Consider the following 24,137-nt stretch of genomic DNA (forward strand, 5'->3'; position numbering starts at 1 on the left):
AGTTGCCTTGAAGTTTCATATCTGTAATTATTTTTGGGGATCTGTGGTATTTGTGATTACATGCCCTTTTATGATGGTGACTATCATCCATCCATTTCCATGTTTAGAACTCCTTTGAGTGTTTCTTGTAGGGTTGATCTAATAGTGATAAATTCCCTTAATGTGTGCTTGTCTGGTAAAGACTTAACTTTCTTTTCTTCATTTATGAAGCTTAATTTGGGAGCAAATGAAATTCTTAGCTGGCATTGTTTTCCTTATGGAGGCCAAAAATAGGCCTGTAATCTTTTCTGCCTTGTAATGTTTCTGCTGAGAAGTTTGCTGTTAGTCTCTTGGGATTCCTTTTATAGGTGATATAACTACTCTCTAGCTGCTTTTTAAGATTTGTTCTTTCATGTTGACCTTGGATAGTCTGATGACTATATAACTTAGTGATGTTTGTCTTGTACAGTATCTTTCAGGAATTCTCGGCATTTCTTGGATCTGAATGTCTACATCTCTAACAAGATCAGGGAAATTTTCCTGCATCTTTCTCTCAAATATGGTTTTTAGATTTATTAATTTTTTCTCTCTCTCAGGAATGCCTACAAGCAGTAGGTTTTCTTACTTTACATAATGCCATATTTATCAAAGTCCTTTCTAAAAAGTATTTTTTCTATATTTTTGTCTGACTGGGTTAATTTGAAAGGTTGACCTTCAACCTTTCAAGCACTGAAGCTCTTTCTTCTGATTTGTCTAGTAGATTGTTAAAGCTTCAACTGTATTTTGAAATTCTTTAATGAATTTTTTTATTTCTACTAGTTCTGTTTGTTTGTTTGTTTGTTTTAAATATCTGTCCCTATTTTTCATTTCCTGGATTGCTTTTGTGGTTTCTTTGTGTTGCTTTTCAACTTTCTCTTACATTTCATTGAGCTTTCATACAGTCCACACATTGAGCTTCCATACAAGTCATGTCAGTTGTGGTGGTATTGGCTACTTGGGTCAGCCCAACCTCAGCCCCTGGGGGCAGTGGTCAGATGCCAGTTGTGTTAGACTGGACTAGGCAATTTCCCAATTCCCAGACCCCTAGATGGTCTATTGCATGGCATAGACATATCCTAAAAGGGCTGGACCAGGACCACACCACCAGTCTTGCTCTCTGGGGCTGAGAATTCATGTGCTGGCTGTGTTAGGGCATGAAACACTGTTCCTTAGGGTCACTGGAAGAACTGTAAGGTGGGAGCAGGCAGAATGCTTAGGTGGTAGGATCCTGAGGGCAGATCACAAACCTGTGGTGGAAGGGCTGTCAGAAGTGCTCCAGGCTGTGACTGAAATGGTCAGGTTATAGCAGGGTGGTTATGCTGTGGGATTTTCACTGGGGAAATCGCACCTCACTCAATTGAACCAATAGAGACTGGAATTTCCCTCCCACAGAAGCATCAGTGCATTTCATTGTTGGGAGTGCATGAATGTGCCCTGACTCTCTGCTCACTCCCTGGCCCCAAGGCCAGCAAAAGCAGTAGTGGTAGTGGCAGTGACTTTTTTGGGAGCTGAAGGGCTTACTGTTGTCCTTACAGCCTGGATATCAGACTGTAAGGAACTGCAGCCATAGTGCTCATGTGGGAACAGGGCAACTCTGCTGGGAGCCTAATGCTGAGGTGGGTGGGCCGTGTTTAGCAGGGAACAGTGGAAGCAGGGAGTTGTGCAGTGTGTAGTCTGTCCACTCCTTCCTACCACGTCTGCAATATGTCTTTGGGATGTGTAAAAGTGCCTGTACTCCCCACTCTGTCCTTATCAGGTGGCAACAGCTGACACCCGGATGCTCGGGAATTAAAAGGCTGTGGGATTCCACCTGGTCTTGAGCAGTGCCTCTACACAGTCTTCAGGCAGCTCTCTGTATTCATCTAGAGGCCCAAGGGGGTCAAAGAGACTCCCTTATGACTAGGATTGTAAAGGTCCATAGTGAAAGTGTCAAACCCTGGGAGTGTCTCATTCACTCACCCCTTGCCCATATTAAGGAGCTTCTCCTAGCTCTGCTGTGATGCCAGCTCTGTAGGCTGCCTGGCTTCACTCTCCTCTGCTTTCTATAAATCCTATCGCTTCTCTAATGAATTCAAGCATGTTTTCTTAAATGATCCACTTGAAATGTTAGTGCTTACTATTTTAATTCTCTTCCATGAGAGGCACCCACTAGCTGCTTCTAATCAGCCATCACAAATACCAGAACTCAATATTACCTTTTGTTACACAAAATGTTTTTAATTTGATGATGCCCAATTTGTTTGTTTTTTCTTTTGCCGCCTTTGCCTTTGGGTCATATCCAAGAAATCATTGTCAAATCCAGTGTCCTTAAGTTTTAGTTTATATTTTCTTCTAAGAGTTTAGTTTGAGGTTGTACATTTAGGTCTCTAATCCATTTTGAGTTAATTTTTGTATATGATGTTAGGTAATGGTTGAGCTCTATTCTTTTGCATTTGAATATCAGTTTTCACAGAACTGTTTGTCTGAAAGACTGTTATTTTCCCATTGAGTGATCTTGGCAGCCTTGTCAAACGTCATTTGACCATATATTTCAGGATTTATTTCTGGGTCCTCTATTCTACTTCATTAGTTGATATGTCTGTCTTTATGCCAGTACTGCATAGTTTTGATTACTGTAGCCTTGTAGTGACTTTTAGCACCAGGAAATATGAGTCCTCCTGCTTTATTGTTCTTTTTCAAGATAGTTTTGGATATTCAGGGTCCTTTGAGATTCCACATGAATTTTAGTATGGGTTCTATTTCTGCAAAAGCATGTCGTTGGGATTTTGACAGGGATTGCATTGAGTCTGCAGAACGATTTGGGTAATATGGACCTCTTAACAATATTAAGTCTCCCAATCTATGAACATGGGATGTGTTTCCATTTCTTTATGTCTTCTTTAATTTATTCTGTAATTTTCATTGGGTAAGTCTTTAACCTCCTTGGTTAAATTAAATTCTAAGTTTTTTATTTCTTTCCATACTATTGCAAATTGAATTGTTTTTTCCTTTTTTTTTTTTAGATTTTTTTATTGTCTGCAATTGATTTTTGCAGGTTAAATTTGTATCCTGATACCTGATACTATGTTGAATTCATTTATTTATTCTAACAGTTGTTAGTGGCATTTTCAATATTTTCTGCATATAAGATCATATTATCTAAAAAAAAAAAGAGATAATTTTACTTATTTCTTTCCAATGTGGATGCCTCTTTTTTTTGTTTGTTTGTTTTGCTTTCTTTTTTGGTTTTTGCCTAATTGCTCTGGCTAGAACTTCTAGTGCTATGTTGAATAGAAGTAGTAAAAGCATGCGTTTGTGCCTTGTTCCTGTTGTTTTTTTAAAAAAATCCTTTAATCTTTCATCATTAAGTATAATGTTGATTATGAGTTTTACGTGTATGGCTTTTATTATGTTGAGATTTTTTTCTTGTATTCCTTTTTTGTAAAGTCATGAAAAGCCATTGAATTTTGTCAGATGCTTTTTCTGCATCAGTCAAGATGATCTTATGTTTTTTAATTCATTCCATGAATGTAAAGCATCACATTGATCAAATTTTGCATAATGAACCATCCCTACATTCCAGAAATAAATCTAACTTGGTCATGTCGTATAATTTTTTAATACACTGCTGAATTCAATTTGCTAGTATTTTCTTGAGGATATTTACATCAACTTTCATAAAACAGATCAGTCTGTAGCTTTCTTTTCTTGTCATGTCTTTGTTTGACTTTGGTTTCAAACAGTTGTATTTTTAACAAGCCCTCTAGAAGATTCTATTGTGTCAACATTTACCCATTGTCATAATTTACAGTCAAAATGTCAGCAGAACCTCCCATTTTGACTAATATATAATATATCCTCTAAACTGGTGCTTCTCTGATAATAAAATAGGGTTCACTCTTGAGAGTGAAAGTGTCAATGTGACTAGGCAATGGTGCCCAGTTTTTGTTGTTTTGTTTTTGTTTTTGTTTTTGTCAAACACTAGATGTTGCCATGAACATATTTGCAGATGTTAATCACATCTGCAATCAATTGACTGATAAGTAGAGGATATTACCTTCAGTAACATTGGTGGGCACCATCTATTAAATTGAAGGCATAAAGAGCAGACACTGAGATTTCCTAGAGAAAGAAGAAATTTTGCCTCAAGACTGTAACATATAAATTCTGCCTAAGTTTTCAGTTTTCCAGTCTGCCTACAAATTGTGGTCTCAAGGCTACAACATCAACTTGTGCCTGCATTTCCAGCCTGATGGCCTGCCCTACAGATTTCAGATAAGCCAACTGTCACAATTGTGTCAACCAATTCCTTAAAATTATACACACATATATGCACAAGTACGCAACCAGTTGGTTCTGTTTCACCATAGAACCCTGTCTTATACAGTGGTATTGGTGAAATTAGGCAAATCATTTTTCCTACCATTTTAGCTCATTTCACTTCTTACCAGTCTCCTCTTCTATTTACAATAACAAATACAATCCTCTGTTCTGATTGACTCATGTATAGATTTTGAAGTTCTGATTTTGATGCACTTTAAGTGAAAGAGCAAAAGAAACAAGTGAAAAATTTTGCAATGACGTATAAGAAAATGATTCAGTCTTAAGATATCTGCATTTTAAATAATAATGTACTTATGGTTACATTTAAATTTACTATCTTATCTGCCTTCATTTGTCCACTCACTGTTCTATTTCCTTTTTTTCCAATCTTCTCAATAATTATTTCTTAGAATATCATTTTATCTGTACTATTGGATTTTTTTGCTTAACTTTTTTAGTGGTCGGGTTACAGTTTAAAATTTGCAACTTTATACAATCCCAGTGTATCTTCAAATCCTATTATTTCACCTCATATATAATGTAAGAGTCTTACAACAGTGTACTCCTATAACCTTTTATTGTTATGGAACAATAAAAGGTCATTGTTTTTTCTACTATTTTCACATTATACTTTATGTATATTATTAACAGACAATATATTATTTTTTACTTTAAACTATCACTTGTCTTTTAAATAATTTTTTTAAATTTATTCATATATGTATCATTTCTGGTATTATTTATTCCTTTATGTAAATGGAAATTTCCTTCTAGGGTTATTTTCTTTCCATCTGAAAAACACCTTGCAGATCTGGCAGCAAATTCTCTCAGCTATTTTGTCCTCATTTTTAAGAACAGTTCTGCTGGATAAAACTTTAGTATTTTCTTTTTCCTATCAGGTCTTTCAAAATGGAATTTAATTGATTTCCCACTTAATTTTTGGTGAGAAAACTGTGGTAATCTTTGCTCCTATGTACAAAATATGTCTTTTCTCCTCTGGCTACTTTCAAAATTTTCTTTTTTTCACTTGTTTTCAACAATTTCATTAGAAAATACTTTGGTACGGTTGTCTTTAGATTTACCCAGTAAGGTTTTTTTTTTGTTTTTTTGTTTTTTTTGTTTTTTTTTTACAGGTCTCAAATCAGTAAGTTTATTTGTTTCATAGAATAATTTTCCAAGTATTTATTTTCCTCTCTTTTTAAACTCCAATTCACGTATGTTTAGCCTCTTGATATTTGTAAACTGTTTACTGAAGTTCTTGTCAGTTCCCACCATTTATCTTTCTGTGTTCTTCACTTTGGATATTTGCTCTTGCTGTATTTTCACTGATCTTTTTTGAATAGTGTTAAATCAGCTATTATTCCCATCCACGGAATTCTTCACTTCTAATAATTGTCTTTTTCATCCACACAAGTTCAATTTGTTCTTTTATATACTTTTCATTTCTCTCTTCATTATGTTCATGCTTTTCTTTTAATTTTAGGTTTGCTTATAGTATCTCCACTTGCTGTTATTTCTTTCTAAGTATCTTTTTCTACTAACCTTTCTCGAACTTGTTACAAATTTTAGATTCTTCCACATGTCTGTTAAGCTTTAATTGGATACTGGACCTTGTAAATGTATGTTGATGTCATTGTTGAGTTTAGTTGTCTTTAAAGAGTGTTAGGCTTTAATCTGACAAGCGACTAACGTTACTTGTAGATTAGCTTGTTTCTTTTTGAGGCATATTTTAAAACTTTTCCAAAATGGCCTACTTTTACCCTACTGTTATATGTCTCTTCCAATGCCTTTCCTTAATTCCTTGGTTGTTCAAACAAGACTTATCAGAACTGATATATCTCCAGTACTTTGTGAATTCTGAGAATTGTTGAACTTACCTTTATAGCTGCCACAGTTTTTCTTTGGCTGGCTTTCTGAAGTTTTTCCATTTATATGCATGACTTAATATTCAGTAACACTCTCAGAAAGACTCCTATGCAGATTTTTTTTATCTCTTTTTCCACAGTGCTCCCTTTTCTCCAGCATTTTGCCCAAGATATTCTAGGTGCCTAAATTTTCCCAAACTCTTTTTTCTGTCTCCTAGACTCAGAAAGCCTGTTGTCACTAATCATCCCTCCCTCTACCCTTCACACCATTTTTTCACTATGATCTGAAAACATCCTCCTGGCAGAAAGCTTGGATGATATCATAGGACATTCATCACATGTTTCTTGTCTCTGTGTTCTCAGTCTTGTGCTGCCTACTTTTCAATTTCAGAACAGGTTTGTTTCCTATATATATATAGTCAGTGTGTGTAGTTATTTACAGCAGTAGGCTCAAGGTGATTTTAGTAACTCTCATGGCTAAAGCAGAATTAAGTTATGTTTTATTTGGCATATTTCTAACCATTAATAAAGTTAAATATTTGGTTATATCTCCATTCTTATGACATCAGACTAAAACTTATTAAGAATCATCATATCTTTTTATCTATAATTTAAAAAAATAGTTGTTTACATGACGTATAAGGTAAAAGTTTCTGGAATTCTCAAAGTTCTGGCTGTTTTCACTCAGTGTCAGAATAATCTAAGATTTTGCTTTCATTTCTTCCCCCTTGATGATGCAGAGAACTTCAACCTCAGATTATTGAATTATAAAAGCAAAAAAGATTATGGTATGTAGTTACAGCATTACATTTTTATTCTGCAATAGAAATTAAAAATATGTCTTTTCTATTCATTTCAGTGCTACTGAATCTCCCATTAAAACCCCCACATGTGCCTGTCACTTGCTTATAAGCCAGACCTAAACATGTGTGCCTATTACTTGTTTCTAGTCAAACATAAACATAAAATCTTGTATTTGAGATATGTATGTTTTAAGATTATTCAAAAAATTTTAAATATAACCTAGGATAATTTGAAAGACTCACTTTCTTCTGTAGAATTATAGAAGTGGTATAATTGTTTTGCTTTAGTTTGAGAATAAAATTTTTAATGAAACAATTTACTTTACATTTTTATGCATTACTGCTGGTCAATAGTTGTCCAGTGCAGCATGACAAGTGTTCTTCCGCACAAGATTGAGGTAGACAGTTTAGTCAATGAAAGATCATTCCTTTGGGGCTTATCTTGCTGACACAGCAAAGGCTCATTCTTAATGCACGAGGGCATCAATGGGAACTCTGTGCCATGATAGATTCAGACATGGACATCCTCTGCTTTTTTATTAAGCATGTCAAACTAATGGGACGGGATTTTATCTCATTGGCATATCCAAGAGTCTCTATTTGAAAATAAAGGTAAGTGATTTCAGCAACCTAAATCTGATGACTGCTTCGGAGACAGAAAGTGATTGAAGGCAGTTATAGCTTTGATTAACCTACAGTGTTAGAAAAGAGAATATTGGCTGGGCATAGTGGTGTGCACCTGTAATCTCAGGTAATTGGGAAGCTACAGTGGGAGGACTGCTTGAGCCCAGGAGTCAGAGATCAGCCTGGGCAACATAGCAAGATTTTGTCTCAAAAAAAAAAAAAGAAAGAAAAAAGGAATGACAATATTGGATATGAAATAAGTTATTATTCTATCACATCCTTCCTAATTATAAAGTAAAAAGAATATTTAGAATATTTTACAATGGCATATCCAATGGTTAATATTAAAAAGGAGAGTGTCACATATTTGACCACAAAATAAGGAATAATCAGTGATTTTTTTTCTTCAAATGTTTACTTGCTGGTTTAAAAACAAAACATTAAAACTGTATTTTAGACTGTGAAAGTAAACAACATTCATTTTCATATACTGTGAAATTTTTATCTTTTCTTCTTTATCCTATAAATATAAACAAAAAAAAGTGCTAAACTTAAGCATTAAGGGATACTGTAAAGAAGCTGTATGTAAAACATGTGTTTTGATTACTACAACAAAATTGAGTTTTACAGTTAAATATTTATATTTACTTTCAGGCTGCATGAGAACACATGGCTGGAATTTAGGAAAAAAATGTGCCAACTTTGATTTTGTAGACAAATCACTAGCTGAATTGGGATGGTAAATGCATTTGTTTTATGTGGCCAAAATTGAATGCCTTAAGGTAATACATTTGCTCTTCAGGTTAACACAGGTGCCACCACTCCCTCTAGCACACAGTCTCTGGAAGTAGACAGTTTAAATTTGAATGCCACACTTCTTTCTTACATGGCCTACACCTCACTATACTTATCCGTAAAGTAATGAAAACCACAGTACCTAACTCATAGCATGTTTAAAAGATTAAATAAAGATCCAGATCTAGATCCAGATCTATGTATCTATTGCTTGAGACAGAACCTGGCATATGGTAAGTTCTCAATAATTGTAATAATTGTAGTAAGAGTTGTAGTAAGAGTAAGTTAATATCTGGTCTCTCCACAAATACGTCTTACCTCCCTGGCTTCTGAAGACATTTGAATTTGCAACTCTAAACCTTAATCAGACCTTTGCACTGGTCCACAGCAAAATGACTGGTGGTTATTGACAGAGCTCCTGACCAACCTGCATGTTAGTTTACAATACCTATCTCTCTCATTGTAATTCCACCACTTTGACTGTCTTCTTGTTCACTGAACTTTTGACTGTGCATAGAAACTGACAGGTGTTTTCCCAGAGGTGACACCAACCACTTCACACAGCTTTATCTGACAGTTTTTAGGTCTTTCTGAGGAGAGTGTATGACAGAAACGCCATCAGACAAGCAGGCCAACAGTTGCATTTGGCATAATTACACACTTCCTTGAGGGAAGGAAACAGTCAATCTCACAGTTTTTAGTCAGGCTGACACTATCCACATATTTTGCAAGGTACATTCACAAAGTTCAAGTAGTTGATTGACTGAAGCTGAGCAGGAAAGGCTAAATGTCAAGCTTTTAAGATGAAACTGGTGGCAGCTCTGTAGCAGCATGGCAGGTAGAGTGAAGTCTGGAATTAAGAGTGACAGACGAATGGCGGGTGGTAAAGAAAAGACTGCTGGCAGAAAAGGAAGTTGGGCTGTGCTCGGAGCATGCATGGGGTTTGATTAGTGATAGAAAGGCTAAAATATATACAGATTTAAGTGTTCCAAATTTATCTTAACAGTTCAAAGAAAAACTGTCAGAATTTTACTAAAATAATAACTTTTAATCCATTTACTTTTGAAATGTTAATATGAATTCCCTTTTTTTAAACTGTTTTCAAGATGTTGAGTTCTATCTAAAGATTATTGTACTTACTGCATTTTGTCATTCTAGTCTCTGCTTTAAGAGCTAGGGAAATGTGAGAAAATATAAATTATATCTTAAAGGGGAAGAGATTAGAGAAAATACATTTAAAGGTAATGAGAAAATTAAGAAAATTTGTGGAAAGTTTTGATTCATTATATTTTTGTGTGAAAATGAAAAAGAGATTCTAAGTCAATCAAGATTTTGAATAGTCTAACAAAACATGGTAAATAGAGCACCCTTAATTTAATAAAATAAAGCATCTAATTTGACACTGTTATGGGAACCTTAGGGTATTGCTTTTACAGCTGGAAACCTCTGTGGCTGGTGGTGCCTTTGCCTGAGTTTTTACTTGGGCCTGCTGGACTTGTTCTGCCCACTCAGCCTGGCAGGTGCACTCATCTGATGCTATTGGTCCAGATCCCCTGCCTGCCAAGGGTGAGTCAGGCACGGAGTGGCAAGGGGTGCATGATCGAGTGAGCACAGGTCTGGGCACTGCACACAGCCAGGCACATTGGCTACTGCAGTGGTGTGGGCAGCTCTGGGTGATAGCACAGGCACTGAATGCAAGCCTGTGGCTGGATTAGATGCACCACAAGTGGCTTCTGCTGTGTGCATCTACATCTAGACAAGGGAAATGCAGTGGTGCCTGAAAGCTTGGAGCTGCAACCACAGGACCCCAAAGAGGGTGTCACAGCCCTGGCTCAGGGAGCACCTAGGTCTGGGCTCCCGAAGGGCTGCAGCTCTTCTTTCCTTCTAGTTGCCTGCAGTGTGGCAAGTCAGGGTTGATGTTTAAACCCTGTTTGTGTTACAGCTCTTTCAGTTGTCCCACTTCCCACAGAATGAGGTACATGGACAACTGGTAGGTGAGCAAGGTGGAGATGAGCTTTATTGCATGACAGAACAGCTCTCAGGAGACCCAAAGTGGGTAGCTCATTTCCACAAGCAAATCATCCCAATGAGTGTCCAGATCTCAGCAGAAAGGAGACCCAAAGTGGGTAGCTCCTATCCACAGGCAGGTTGTCCCAACAAGTCTCCAGCTCTCAGTGTAGAGATGAAACGCAATGGGTAGCTCATTTCACAGGCAAGCTGTCCAAACAACTCAAGGAGACCCGAAGTGGTTAGCTCCTTTGGGCAGCTGTTAGTCTTAATGTCTGTGTGAGTCTGGCTGGGTCTGGGGGTTTTATGAGCGCAGAAGGGAGGAAGTGCATGCTTATTGGTCCATAGGCGGCCACTGGCATGCCCAGAAAAGCATGATAAGTTTTCACTCTGGGCCAAAGACCCCACCTGGAACTGACAGCTCGGCCCACAGGCTTCAGGCTATCTCCAGCTTGAAGGTGGGGCTTCACTGGGGACCGCTCCTTTCTGCCCAGGAACCTGTCTGCCTCCTCCCGCAATCAACATCATCCATGGCACCCGGGCTGTTCTTGTGGAAGGGTGCCTGCAGGCCCATGCCAAGCAGCCCTCAGCCCCCCTAGGCCTCCCTCCCATGATCATCAGTGCCCAAAGTCTGGAGTGGGCCAAGGCAGCAGGAGGCTGTCATGTTGGCACTGCCCCAAGCATGCACACATGCAGCCAGGTCGCAACAGCACCCAGGCTTGGCCACAACTTTGCTCCGCCCACTCCCGGGCACCAGGAGTGGGCAGAGGACAGGCAGTGGGAGCAAGCCCTTTCAAGCCTGTAGTGGCAAGGGGCTTCCTGGGTTCCCAAGAGCACAGGGATGCCTGAGTTCAGAGCTGTGGCTGATCAGCTGCAGCTGTGCCCAGGAGCATGGGGCTCCAGCCCTGATGACTTGGTAGGGGGCAGGGTTCCTCCCTGTTCATGGCACCTGCTGACTCTGTGGAGTGTACAACCCTGGCTGTGTTTCCTCTGTGCACCCTGCATCTTAGTAATGGCAGTGCCAGACAGGGCTGGCATCAGCAGTACCATCAGCTTTACTGTGCATGTGTTTTTGACACCAAGTCTTTTTTGCTTTCTTATTTTGGAATGACAAGCATCTCAAAGTCATTATTTTAGTTACTTGGGTTATATAAATCATCGGATAAACTAATATCTACTCACTTTTTGGAATTTGAGAAAATTATGGCAAAATAAAAATTGTTAATCAGATTCTATACTATTTTCTTTCACTAGTTTCAGTATTTTCCAAGATAAAATAGTGGTCAGTGTAGTGCTGTCACATAGATAAACAATATGAATCACAGATATGAGCTGCCATTAAATTTAACATTTTCTAGGAACCAAAACTAGGGATAAAAATTTAAAAAAGAAACTGATGAAATTAATCTTCATAGTGTATTTTATCATGTAATCAATATAAAAATTCATATATCTGAAATATCACTTCAATGGTTAATTAATGTAAAATTATTGAGATGATTTTACATAATTTTTAAAACTGTCTTCAAACACTTGTATTTTATACTTATAAACATCTCTGATTGATAGCCAAATGTGGCTTGTGTTATATAAGACAGCATAAATTGGGATAGTTTTAATCTTCATTCCACTCATTTATTCACTATGTGCATGGAAGTCAATAAATGAAATATTAATGGCGAATATATTTTTATTGTCTATGTCTTAATCCATTTTGAGTTGCTATAAAGTAATACCTGAGGCAGAGTAACTTGTAAACAAAACTTATAGGAGGTTTATTTGACTTACAGTTCGGCAGGCTGTACAAGAAGGAGGGTGCTGACATCTGCTCAGTTTCTGATGAGCGCCTCAGGCAGCTTCCACTCAAAGTGGAAGATAAAGTGGACCAGCATGTGCAGAGAAAGGAATGAGGTGGGGGAGTGCCAGGCTATTTTAAACAACCAGCTCTTATGGTTACTCATACAGCAAGAAGTCATTCACCTCGTGAAGGATCCATCACCATGACCCAAATATTGTTCATTAGGTCCCGCCTGTAACATTGAGAATCAAATTTCAATGTGAAATTTGAAGGGGACAAATATTCAAACTATAGATATTTTCAAGTTATTTTCAGTAATATTCTCCTTTCAGGCTAAACAATGTCCAATATTAGTAATGTATCTTATGAATATTGTTTAAATTACTAAAATCATTTCTCCAATTACTATTGCTGCATAATAAGTCACCCCAAATTGTATTAGTGTAAAATCACCATATTGTTGTGCTCATAGATTCTGTGGTCAGGATATGAAAAGGCAGAGTGGAGGTGACATGTTTCTACTCCACAGGTTCTACAGCCTTGAAGGTAAGTCTTGTTGACTGGGAATGGCTCCATGTCTGGGATCTAGAATCTTCTGGAATCTTGTTCACTCATATATCTGTTGCCGATTAGGCAGATTATGGGTAAACTTAAAGACAAGGATGGCCAAGTATAGCTACATGTGGCCTCTCCATGTAGTTTGACCTCCTCACTGCTTGGCATCTGAAATTGAACTTTCCATGTTGGGGCTCAGGGCTCCAAGTGCCAGTGTTGCAGTAAATAAGAACAAAGTTGCATTGCCTTATCAGACTGTGCTTTGGAAGTCACACAGCATCATTTCCATTCCTTTCCATTGATTTCAGATAAGTCTTTAAGTTCAGTTGTTACTCAGAAGGAGCTGACGTAGATCTTCCCTCTTTACTTAGGTGTCAGAATTTTAGCACGTTTTACAATGAACACACAACTTTTCTTTCTAAACACTTTGCTTCACACCTTCCCATATCCAGAGTTATGAATTCTCTTGGCTATATCTATTGTAACCCTAAATATTGACTGTACTCAGAGATTCATCAGAGATTTCATGACTATATGCCCAGAGCCTGATATAATGCCACTTTTTTACACACATAATACAGAATTTTGAGTATTACATTAACTGATACATGTTAAGTATACTTCAGAGGGCTGGCACATTGGATGTGCTCAATAATTGTTAGCTTTAAGTGTCTTAAACAGCTATTATTATAATGATAAATCTTTGTTCGTGTTTCATCTCCATGACTTGTCATGTCTTTTGCCTTGATTACATTACTTGAATTCCTGAAGCCTCTGTTTCTCTTTTGCAATGAAGGTAATAGTACATTTTATAGGATATTATTAGTATTAAATGAGATAATCCATATAAAGCACTTACTGTATGTCTGGTACATAGTAAGCCAAGTATCTTATGAAAATTTGTTTAGAAGTTTTAACTGAGACAAATGTCTCAATGAATTATTCTTTTTAATCAACCAAGAGGAGGAAGTAGTAATTTATTCCAAACAAGAGACAAAGAAAACTTCTGGCCAGTTTAATTCTGATGTATTTTATTATGTAAGATCATTTGTGTTCTGGAAATAGCCTAAAACTAATTAAAATCAAGTAGGTGTCCAGACTGACAATAATAATCATTGGGTATCTATTGGAAACTTTTGTAACTAATTAAATAAAATTAGGATTATTAGCTATTTTCTTACATGTCTGATTCTTTTTTTTTTTTTTTTTTTTTTTTTTTTTTTTTTTTTTGAGATGGAGTCTCGCTCTGTCGCCCAGGCTGGAGTGCAGTGGCCGGATCTCAGCTCACTGCAAGCTCCGCCTCCCGGGTTTACGCCATTCTCCTGCCTCAGCCTCCCGAGTAGCTGGGACTACAGGCGCCCGCCACCTCGCCCGGCTAGTTTTTTGTAGTTTTTAGTAGAGACGGGGTTTCACCGTATTAGCCAGGATGGTCTCGATCTCCTGACCTTGTGATCCGCCCGTCTCGGCCTCCCAAAGTGCTGGGATTACAGGCTTGAGCCACCGCGCCCGGCCACATGTCTGATTCTTACCTTAGTATAGAACATTAAGAAAAAAGTTGACACAAAGTTATATTGTCGTTCTCCTATCTGTACGTTTCAATATATTGAAGTCCTTTCTAAGTGGTTAAGAAATTGCTATTCATATATGTTTATAATTTTATACTCCAGTAATGACTATCACAGTTTAAAATTGGTTAATTTTACCAATAACCATGTGGAGAGTATTTGAATGGAAATGGTAACTACTGTTACATCAAATATAACTCATATTTTTGTTTAAATTATACCTTTATTTTTACAACAGTCCAAAGGCATGAATCCATAACGAATCATACCATATTGGAAATGCTATATCAGGCTGGTGTGTTAGCTGCAGTCTTTCCCCATTCTACAGTGTAACTGGAAAAAAAAGTGCCAGATATTCCACTTAACTAAATCTAACCCTTGTAGAAGGATCTCTCATTCATGATTTTTTTCATACCACGTATTTGATTTGTATTGGAAATATGCAATATTTTCTGGGACATTGTAATTCGCTTCTTACATATGGTTCACAGATGATATTAAAACTGTTCGAAAGTCTAGATGAAGCAAAGCTGTTAGAAAGCATCACTGAGCTAAGTTAGGAGAGCTGGGATCTAGTACTGTCTCAATCGCTAGCAAAATAACTGATTTCAGGCATGCTACAGAGCCCTTCAGGATGATTTTCACTATAACTGTTGGTGTGGTATAGAATCTATAAGGTCAATTACCTACAAATGTATTTGATTTCATAAAACATGCTATAGATTTCTGTCTCATAATGACCAATGTTAATTATACAATATTTGTATAAACTGCAAGTTAGATATAGTTTGGGATGCTGTGAGACACTGATTTAAATTCCTTTATTCTTAAGTAGTCACATTCTTGACTTATTTCCTGACTCCATCTATCTGTACACTAAGATAGAGCTGCCTTAGTAACACAGATCGATGATAGTGATTTGGATCTTTGATTTCTTTGTCTCTGTGTTCCGTTTTCCTGGTTCAAAACTGACCCAACATTTTCTTTAACTTCTGATAAATAACAGTGCCTTTTAAATAAAATACAGTAATGTTAGACCTCTTGTCCTTCAGTGAACATATGAACTTACTGAGATCAGTATCATGGATGATTAGGTTAAGAATGATTTGAGATTGGTGAGTTGGAAGATTTCCAAACTTAATTGTTGAATTCCTGAATATGACTAATAAAATTAATGAGTGAAATATGTGCCTATATGTAATATTATTTCACTTTGATAAAAAAATGGGTCAGATAATAAAATCTAACATATTCAGGTACAATGCAGTGCCATACTTTAGTCTGTCTGTAAACTTGTCAGGACAGCCAAGTGTATTCAATAGTTTTCAGAGATCATGTTCACAATACATTAAAATTAAGTTAATAAATAATCAGATGTTAGAATGTATTTATCTAATTTTTCGAATGACTAAGATTTCTAGAAGTGATTTTTAGAAGTCTAGTAAAATTTAGATTATTTTGTATTAATGAAAAGTTAAACAGCAAAATTGCTCAGTAAACTCTTTGTATTTACTGTCAGACCTTACAAGGAACTTAAATTGTTTTATATTTCTGGAAGAGTGAAGGAGACATCCCTGCACAATTATAAAATATATTCTTAAAAAACACATTTTTATCATATAGTATAAGCCAGGCACTGCAAGGTGGCTAAAATATCTTGCATTATTAAATCCTTGCAACAATGTTGAGATGTAAGTTATTATAGGACTATCATGAAAACAGAGATTTAGGAATAGTGAAATTATTAACGCAGTTTAGAACCTGAATATAACCATTGATTTTATAGTTAAGATGACCACATATCTGAGTGGATATATTTTTAATTTTATTTTTAATTTCTGTGGGTACATAGTAGGTGTATATATTTATGGGGTATATGAAATGTTTAGATACAGGCATGTAGTGCATAATAATCATATTATAGAGAATGGGGTATCCATCCCCTCAAGTATTTATTTTTTGTGTTACAATCCAATTATACCGGTTTAGTTATTTTTGAATGTGTAACTAAGTTATTGAAGTCTATAGTCACCCCGTTGTCCTATCAAATACTAGTGGATATATTTTAATTGGAAAAAATCTGGATGATATAAGAATAGATCATGTGGCAGAACATATACAGAGCAACTTACAGAAACAAAGTACCACATTCCCACAACTTCTTACCTTTTTAAAATTATTGACGATTTAAGGCCAGGTGTGGTGGCTCATACCTGTAATCCCAGCACTTTGGGAAGCCGAGGTGGGTGGATCACGTGGTCAAGAGATTGAGACCACCCTGGCCAACGTGGTGAAACCCCATCTCTACTAAAAATACAAAAATTAGCCGAGCGTGGTGCACGTGCCTGTAGTTCCAGCTACTTAGGAGGCTGAGGCAGGAGAATCACTTGAACCCAGGAGGCAGAGGTTGCAGTGAGTCAAGATCGCGCCACTGCACTCCAGCCTGGCAACAGGGCAAGACTCTGTCTCAAAAAAAAAAAACAAATTATTGATGATTTAATAGCTATATCATTTTATTTGTTCTTAGTCCTTTAAAAAGTTATTAATATTTAGGTATGTCTTTTTTCTTTTAAGTTTCTTTTTCCATGAACTAATATTACTTTATAATAACAAGACATGCAGAAACAACAGAAACTTTGCTAACACTTGTGTTAAAGATGTGGGATCCATAAGTTGAGAAAAAAAGAAAATGAAAATAATAATCACATAGAGATAATAGTTTTGCTAAAACATAACTTCTTTCCATCTCTTCATATCTTCTTAGGATCATAAAGAAACTGCTAGACAGATGATTTTTCTCTTCCACTAAAAGCTTTTTATGAGTGCTTTGCCCTAGAGCAACCCTGTTCTATGCCATGTTATTCAGTATCTAGGGTAATACAACCCTGGTTTCTGTCTCACTAGCTGTTCAATGATTAATATATTCAGGGTCCTCACTTGACTTGAGACTTTTAGGTCAACCTTCTCCCAGAATGTGTGCTTGAGTCCTTGTGGTTGTTATGGGTATTTTTTTAAATAATGGTGATAAATTGCATTAAGTAATTTAGATCTCTCTCTTTCCTTTTAAGTGTCAGGTATTAATCTATATGTCATGATGTCAGTCATTCTTTCCCTGAATGCATTAACCTTCTTTCTCTATGTTTGTGTCTGATCTACCTGTCTAGTTTGGAATAAAAGCCCTCTGGGAAAAGTCTAATTCAGTGCTGTGTATATTCTTAAGTCATTGTGTGAGCCCATTAAATGTTTATTAATAAATATAAATTGTCAACGTTATTAATATTTGTTACTGATTCATAGTAATGACAATAGTATACATGGATTATTACGGGAATCAGATAACTAGATCTAAGTTTTATTTTTGTTAATAACGGAAGTACAGTTAATACATGTGTACAAATATATAAACATAATATGTATGCATATTCAATAATTATTGTTTTTCATGTTCATATTATAGTAGAAAATGCTTTCTCAGTGACTTTTTTACATTTTATTTAAATATACTTTACTCTTAAACAACATAGGCAGAATACAACTAAATGTTGTTTGCATTGACATTGTAGTAAATTCAAAAATGCCCTTTATTTATACATTAACAAATATTCCAAATGTGCTGAGCACTCTGCTACATGTTGGAGACAAAAGGAGAAACAAAAAATGGCCCCTGACCTCAAGTTGCCCAACATGAAACATACACACAAGTAAATGGATGCTTGCAGTCTAGGGTGCTGAATGTTGAGACTGGGATCGGGTGTGAAAAGTTCATCAAAGAATTCCTTTAAAAATGTGATTTTTGGCCAGGCACGGTGGCTCGTGCTTGTAATCACAGTACTTTGGGAGGCTGAGGCAGGCAGATCACAAGGTCAGGAGTGCAAGACCAACCTGACCAACATGGTGAAACCCCGTCTTTACCAAAAATACAAAATACTCTCCTGATTTCAGAAGGGCACTGTCCTTGTTAAACACTATCATGTACTAACTAAATGCAAGCTTCAAAAGAACCTTAGCAGATATTTGTATCTCTTTTCAAGTAAGAAAATGAGAACTTAGAGGAACTTTTGATTAATTTATCCAAAGACATAGAGTAGAAATTTCATTCCAAGTCTGTCAGGCACATCAAGGCCTAAACTCTGGCTGTTTACTAATGACTGCCTACGTAAAGCCTTAAGAATCCAATAAATCAGAAAATGTACTTGGATCTATGTAATAGAAAGTCTTCCCTAATTTAATCTATTAAGGATGTATAATAAAACTACAATTTGAATGATTGATACTTAATATCCACAGGAGAATAACAACTAATATTCAAATGCTTAGTCTCACAGCTACTGTGGTACAGTTGAGTTTGAAAATCATACTAAGCAATCTTTTCCCTTCTCAACTACATATTGCAGGTTTGTATATATTCCTAGGGTTAAAGATGAATCCCATATACTTCTTAAATTAAAAAAAAAAAAAATGTCCCATGACCCTAATAATAGTCTAAACTTATTGGAGAAGCATGTTCTTTTCTTCTGCTTGGACTAACCATTGCTAAAACACCATAGAATTTTTTTTTTGTATGTGATCTCTACATCACTATTAGAAAATGACTCATTTGGTTCACTTTTTCTGGGTTAAAGAGCAACATGTGTGTCTCAACTGTCCAAGCCTAAAATATTGATTGCTACTAAACGTATCATTAAACACAACATTCAGTAACTTCAGCCCAGGATTTCAGTGGCAGTACTCACACTTAAGAAGCAGAGAGGAACAGATATAGCACAGTTAAATACAACTAGAACATAGGGTTATCAAACAAATATACATTAAAAGTGGAGCTTTTCTTGACACATTCTGGTGGCAAAACTGAGATACAAACTTTTCAGCTAAATGTTGCTGTAGTAGAGTTTGTATTAATTTCTAGAATTTCTTGAGATTGAAAGCTTTTTTGAGGCATAATGACAAGAGAGTAAGTCCTAGAGAATTATTCAGTTCTTGAGAAATTGATAATTGACTTTAACCTACAGTTCATTATCCCTTTACAATGATCATATTGAATTTCACATTGCTTTATCTTATGTATTAAATGTTATTTCAAAATATATTTTCCAAATTGTGTTCCAGTGATGCTTGTTCTATAAAATAGTATATATAAGATAGTAGTTTATGTAGAAAAATGTAGCAATGTCAAAGAAATCTGGGGAAATCTAAGTTAAGCAAAATTATAAAGGATGTTATTTTAGTAATATTTTATAGAACTTTTCATTCCCCAGAGAAGAGTTATTTTACAGCAGCATTTCTAAACTAATTTGATCAGAAAACCTCTTTTGATTGAAAGCCAAAATTAAGGATTTTTTTGACAAAATACTACTGTCCCGACCTGCAGGACAGTCGAACGGGCCCTGGAAGGGGGAGTGGGAATGGAGGAGAAAAGAAAACACAAGAAATGGAGACAAGACAAACAGCCTGATCAAGTCTCGTTTATTGAGTGTAGGGTCATGCCTTATATAGGCTGGCAGGGGAAGAGGTTGGGCCAGGGCGGTGACGGGGGGCCGGGTCTTCTCAAATTACAATCGCGCATGCGCCGTGGGTTTGTACTTTTCCCGGGCGCGGGATCGCGCCTGCGCCCTGGGCTGCATATCTTCCTGGGCGGGAAAATGTTTGCGCGCGCGGGAAAGGTTGGCGTGCGGGAAAGGTTGGCGCGCGCGGGAACAGTTTTGGCGTGCGCGGGAGAAACTTAGGCGCGTGCGGGAAAAGCTCTGGGCGTGCGCGGGAAGGGTTTGTAAATAAAGAACCCGGGAATGTGCCCTCTTGTCTCCACTTTGCGGAGATCAAGCAACAGAGTTCGGCTAATTCCGGGCCTCATGGCTCCGGACAGGTCCCCCTTTTTTATATATAATTATGGCTAGAAGATTGTCCCTCGGGAACTGCGCCTGTCTTAGGTTGGAGTAATGCATCTCATCACTGGTACCCGTCATGGGATTAGGCAGTAGCTTATGACGGCCCTCCTGTCTTAGGTTAGTGAGAGATGATACTCTCTTACCCGTCATTGGCTGTCCAGTTCAGCGCATAGGGAAGGTGGTCATAATGGGTGTGGTTATGAACCACCGCGATCTTCTTGTTCTAGGCGATGATAATGGACCTGTATAGGCTTCGCTTGGATAGCCTCGACTTGTTGCTTAATGAATGTCATGAGCTTATTGAAGACCAAAGGTCCTATAGAGAGTAAGAGCAATAGGCAAAGCAGGGGGCCCAGGAATGGCATAAGATAGGGAAGGAGTCCATGGAACCCAGTCCAAAATGGGTTATTGGTTATTTCTTTTCGTCGTTTTTCTAGGTCTTCTTGTAGACGCCTGATTTTGTCCCTGACGATCCCGGATTTGTTGGCATAGACACAGCACTTCTCCTGTAAAGCCAAGCAGATGCCTCCCTGTTCTGCAGTTAGTAAATCTAGGTCTCTTCTATTTTGGAGCACTACTTCTGCCAGAGAATCTACCTGATCTTGTAAATCTTGTATAGTACTCGAAATCACCTGCATATCTGAGATCAGTTGGCGAGACAATTTGGTGTATTGAGTAACAGAAACCCCTAGGCCTGTAGCCCCAGTTGCTACGGCAGTAGTTATGCCTAATCCTGCAAGTAAGGGGATAAATTGTATTGCCCTTTTGTTTCTTCCTAAAAAGTGATCTATAGCTGGGATAGGCACAGGTTCATCTCCAGGGATAATGTCTATGTCTGGCAAAAGTGTGGCTAAGACACAGCATCCTGTCCAGTTAGTAGGTAAATAGGTATAAGCCCTATTATTGCCACATATAAAAACCGAGCTGTTTGGGGCACACAGCGATTGGAAAATATTTACTATGGTGGAACAATTATTGAATTGATTGAATCCTACATCGAGGTCGTAAGTGTTATTAAGGGGAGGGGAGTAGATGCAAGAGGAACTAGGAAATTCTAAAGGCTGTACTTTAAGGGGAGGAATTATGGTGCAAGGGGTATTGGATGTATAATTTAAGTTATTACTGGGTATGGCAAGAGGAACGGGATCTCCTGATTGCAGACACAGCCAGCAGTCATCAGCCAGACTAGAGTTGGAATTGTTAAGCAGGTTATGAGTAGCCGTGAGGAGGGCAAAGGTCTGGGCATCAATTTTCTCTTTCCCTTGGGCTTTGGGCAAGGCCAAGGGGTGGTAGTGAATTTCCGGGTACAGGGACCTTTGCAACTCTTCAAGTTTTTTGTATACCCTAATTTCTCGGACCTTGTCTTGTGGTCCTCCTCTGTCAGAGGTATGAAGAGGAATTGTAAAAAAGCAATCTTTAATGTCTATGATAATTTTAAAATATCCTTGAGGGATTGCTACTGGAGAGGGTAGCCCTGGCTGTAAGGCGCCCATAAGGACCATAGTAGCATTTACTGCTCTTAGATCTTGTAAGAGTCTCCACTTTCCAGATTTCTTTTTTATGACGAATATGGGGGTGTTCCAAGGAGAGTTGCTTTCTGTAATGTGTCCTGCCTCTAATTGTTCCTGCACTAACTGTTGGGCAGCGGCAAGCTTCTCATTGGTTAGTGGCCATTGATCAACCCAAACGGGTTCATCTGTTTCCAAGTGATTGGATCAGCAAATTTTTGGGGTGCAGGCATGTCAATGGCCACGGTTAAAAATTTCCAAGCCCCATTTTATCCAGTTTTCCTATGGCTGGGATTGGCTGTAAAATGCCATCTTCTCTTTTTCCTAACCCTTTTCCAGGGTAGTAGCCCTGAGCCAACATTTGTGCAGTGACTATATCATTTGGGCTACACATCATGACCCTCATTTGGGAGAGAAGATCTCTACCCCAAAGGTTAACAGGCAAATCAGGGATAACAAATGGCTTAATGAGACCGGAATTACTTTCTTGATCTCTCCAGGTGAGATATTTGGAACTTTGTCTAGGGTTATTACTTTGCCCGATTCCTCGTAAATTTGTTAAGGTCTCTGAAGTGGGCCAACTGGAGGGCCAGTCTTGCTGTTTAATAATTGTTACATCGGCCCCTGTGTCTATCAGTCCTGTAAATAACTTTCCATCTAGCCACAAGGTGAGAGAGGGTTTTTGATTAGTAATGGGCTGTACCCAGTAGATGTCTGAGGATCCGAATCCTCCCTTTCCCTTTAGGGGCGGTTGGACTTTATTAGCTGTTTTTAGCAATGGTAACAGGAGTAACTGCGCTATTCTATCCCCTTGAGGAATGATAATGATGTTGTCAATAGCCTTGGCCATGATTTTGACTTCTCCTATATAATCACTATCCACTATTCCTGGAAAGACCTGTAGGCCTTTCATGGTGACGCTGCTTTTCCCCAGGATTAATCCAAACATGTTTGAGGGTAGGGGCCCATATATACCCGTACTTAGGGCCTGGGGTCCCATTTCAGGGGTTAATACTGTGTGGGAGGTGGAACAGAGGTCCAATCCTGCACTTCCTGGGGTTGCTCTACTAAGCTGTGAAACGGATTGTTGTTGGTTGGTACAAAACTGACCGCCCCATAAGCTTGTTTCGGGGCCTGGGGCCGGCCCCTCAATCCGTTTCCCTGTTGAGGTGTTAGGGGATTTCCTTGATTGTCAATTTTAGATTTACATTCGTTGGACCAATGTTTTCCTCTTTTACACCTAGGGCAGAGGCCTGGAGCTTTTGCCTCTAAGGTCTTAGCTAGCTCTCCCTTACAATCCCTAGCGAAGTGTCCCATTTTTCCGCACTTGAAGCACCCCTTGCTATTTTTATTTTTACTAGCGAGGAAGTCTTTTACGGTTTGTCCACTAAAGGCAGCAGCCATAGCCAAACCCTGTTGATATGAGGGCCCTATGTCTGAACAGAGGCGGATGTAACCTGTTAAGTCTGTTTTCTTTCTATAAGGTCTGATTGCTGCCTGACAAGCCGGGTTAGCGTTTTCGTAAGCTAGCTGTTTTACATAATCCACCCCTGCCTCGGCATTTCCAAATATTCTGCTGGCTGTGGTTAAAAGTCTATGTACAAAGTCTGCAAAAGGCTCATCAGGTCCTTGTTTGACCCCCGTGAGCGAGGCTCCTGGATCCCCCTTAACAGGAAGTTTTCTCCAGGCTTTGGTAGCCGCTGCTTGGATTTGAGAAAACAGTCCAGGATCATACTGCATCTGAGCATCGGTTTCTATGTAATTACCCGAGCCAGTTAGCATATCAAAATCCCAACCATTTCCGGCTTGTTGGTTTCTCTTGGCCGTATCTCTAGAATTTTCATAAAATTCTGACTTCCAAATCAGATGGTTGCCTCCGGAAAGAACTGCTCTAACTAAGGTATTCCAATCTATGGGAGTGAGCCAATTTTCGGCCACAGATTCGACTGTGGCCAGGGTATACGGGGCAGTAGCTCCGTATTGCGAGACAGCAGTTTTTAGTTCTTTTATTACAGTAAATTCAAACCCATTGTGGTGTCTCCAGGCTCGACCCTGCGCATCTGTAGTTTCCGTTACTGGAAAAACATCTCGAGGAGAGGAATCCTCCCTATCCCTACTACCAAGTGACCTTCCTTTTGGGACATGCTGTCCGGGTCTCTGAGGGTGAGAGGGTTTCTCTATTCCTTTAGGGTATTGAACGCTCTCACTTCCTGTCCTTAATTTCTGCAATCTAGTGATTAAAGACTGATGTAGTTCTTCGAGCTTTATTTGCTCTTCAAGCTGTGCAATTTTTTCTCTAAGCTCCTCTTTTGGGTCTATTACTGCCATAACTGCAGGGGGCAGAAGCCTTATTATAGGGAGGGGGATAAGTAAGAGTTTGTGGCCAGTCAGAATTATAATATTTTGCTGCCCCTT

General features: G+C 38.0%; 1 protein-coding gene across 21 annotated transcripts in view; it reads left to right on the forward strand.

The window, feature by feature from the left end:
• The window catches only part of RALYL (RALY RNA binding protein like), a 737,403-nt gene that overhangs the window by 395,146 nt on the left and 318,120 nt on the right, over positions 1 to 24,137 (forward strand). The gene's annotated exons all lie outside the window — the stretch shown is intronic.

The sequence above is a fragment of the Rhinopithecus roxellana genome, chromosome 9 (assembly GCF_007565055.1).
Source record: "Rhinopithecus roxellana isolate Shanxi Qingling chromosome 9, ASM756505v1, whole genome shotgun sequence".
NCBI classification, from domain to species: Eukaryota; Metazoa; Chordata; class Mammalia; order Primates; family Cercopithecidae; genus Rhinopithecus; species Rhinopithecus roxellana.